The sequence below is a fragment of the Emys orbicularis genome, chromosome 1 (genome assembly GCF_028017835.1).
Source record: "Emys orbicularis isolate rEmyOrb1 chromosome 1, rEmyOrb1.hap1, whole genome shotgun sequence".
Classification (NCBI taxonomy): Eukaryota; Metazoa; Chordata; order Testudines; family Emydidae; genus Emys; species Emys orbicularis.
The window spans coordinates 7,698,439-7,701,052 of record NC_088683.1 but is presented as its reverse complement, the minus strand read 5'-3'; positions in this window follow the sequence as shown (position 1 = coordinate 7,701,052).

Sequence of the window (2,614 nt, the reverse complement as noted above, 5' to 3'; positions counted from 1 at the left end):
AATAGCATTTATTATTGTAACCTCCACTGTCGATTTGATTAGAACGTGTAGCAGGAACGTAACACTCAAAGGGCAGACTACATCTGGGAAGCTGCAACAACATAGGCCCATCACCGTGCAATAGTTCCACCCTGGTAGAACAATGGGAGTTTCTACCAGCAGAACCATTGACTTTTAATGCCTCTCCTCTTTCCAGCAGCCCATAGGGGAAGAGTGGAAAATCACTAGCAGAAAAAACAAACAGAAAAGGTGCCAGAGGTTACTTTTAAAAGGGACATGCTCCCTGTGCTGTTAAAGAGTATAAGAAGTTCCTTTGCAATGCCTGGGTTCTTTGCTTTAATTGCTCCCAAGGGATCAAACTGTAGACCACAGCTAGTTGGGACTCTGGGAGAAGATGCCAAGTGGCTGGCAGCATAGCTCTGCAGCGGCGAGGCGATGGGCCTTTCATTCACCATCTAAGAATCAGGAACCAAAACTGAAAGCAATATTCAGGTAAGGAGGTACCAGCAATTTAGATTTTTCAATATACTCCATCCCTTTCTGAATACAATTAATACCTGGGCTTTTAAGAGCACCACTGCACATTAAAAAGTATCTTAATTCATCGTTCCACAATGCCTAATGTGGGTGAGAGAGCTTGCATTGTGCCCGGTGATGTGCATTTTTTGTTGTTGAGCTGTGAACTACAGCACCGAAAGCCTAACTGGTACTTCAAACAAATTCTCCTCTCATCACATACTTCAAAACAAAATCTGAGAGAAGAAAGTTGCTTGGAATCTGCAAAACAAATATGATACAACAGCTAACCTCAGAAATGAGAGACTGAAATGGATACACAAATAATTCATGTTTCCTTCCTGCCCACGTGTAAAAATCATATCCAACAAACCTCACTTTCAGTCAGAAGTGAGTTCTCGGTAACCCAGCAAACAGATATTGTCCACAGGCTTGTGATCAGAATTAGCTACATATCAATGCTTATTTTAAAATTTATGGAAAGGTTTTATCACTGACCTTTTGACAATCACTCCCCCCCCCCCCCCGGGGGGGAGGGGGAGGGGAAGGTCAGAATGAAGGGAAGTCTGAGTGATTAGAAGCCTTCCAGCCATAACCATAAATAGCACCAACTATGGGTTTGTGCCTTCCTGTTGGAGGTTGAAGACAAGGTGTGGCACTTTTAATGTGTATGTTTTCCTTCCCGCTGACTGGGGGAAAGACTGTCTCTATAAAAAGAGCCACCAAACACGTCAGTCAGTACTTATAGGCCGAAGGCACAGAAACAGTGGAGTGTGGATTAAGTTCGAACCACAGGACCCTTTCAGTGATGTAGCGCAGTACTTACATTTCACTTCTACTCCCATGCACCTGAGGTACTTACATGGCCCTTATTACCATAGTATCTGAGCACTTCCATCTTTAGTTTATTTATCTTCATAACACCCCAGTGAGGTAGAGAAATACCATTATCCCACTTTTTACAAATTAGTAACTGAAGAACAGAGAAAGGTCAAGGTCACACGGGAAGTCCAGGTAGACCCAGGTTCAACCAGAGGCCCAGGCTAGCACCCTGACCACTGGATCCATAGCAAATTTCCAGTTATCAATATGCCACCATCTTATTATTTAATGTTGGGAGAATTCTTATTTTCAAGGCACAGACACTGGACGGCCACCTACATTAAATAATTCTATTTGTTTTGCAGCTCCTTTGTTTGTTTTGGTCTCCATAGACATGTCAGAATAAAACATCCACAATCCCATGGTGTAGCATAAGGCCTGTGCAGCGTTGGGAGATCTGAAGCAGACAGATCAGAGTTCAGGTAGCTGAGGGGAGGACTGAACAAGCCTGGAACTTTTACAAAGAACATTAGCAACTTTTATTCCAACACCTTAATTTGAGGAAATGCGCACACCGGAGAAGTCACTCTGCTTTATTTTTCACACAACGTGTTTAAGAAGGGAACAGATTTACTATTGCCATTTCTTTGAAAAATGCCTGATCATACAAACCACATTAAGAACTGTTCTCAGCCTCGTTCCGTTGTAATGAACACTGATGCTGGCATAATAAATACTTGTGGCCTTATCACATGTGCCCTTGAGATGCGGCTAGCACGACTACAGTCTAAATGATGAAGTTTTGCCTGCAATATACTAACACATGCTGCTCCTACAAAAGCGGAATTCTTGTGTTCAGGAAGAACAAACGAAAAAGGTAAAACCCTAAGGCCTTGGCTGTCCAATGCTGATGGGAAAGCTCACAGCATGTAGGCACTGCCACTATACCTTCAACGTTGCTTTCAAAAAACCCATCCTGCTTTTATGTCTCTCTCTCTCTCGCAAGGTCTCCTACTGATGGTCATGGGTTTTTACAGTGCATACACCATGCCAAGAGCTAAATCTCATTCAGTGGTTTAGCCACTGACTAATATACTGGACAAATGATTTTATTCTGACATGTAAGTGACTCTCAGTTGTTATACCCATGCGAAGGTAGACTATACCTGAACATTTATACTAAGCCCTAAACTTTCCAAGTTGAAGAAGTCTCGCACCTAAATTCTCACACACCACCACAAAGCTATAGGCTATACAGTTCACTATTCTCTTCCCT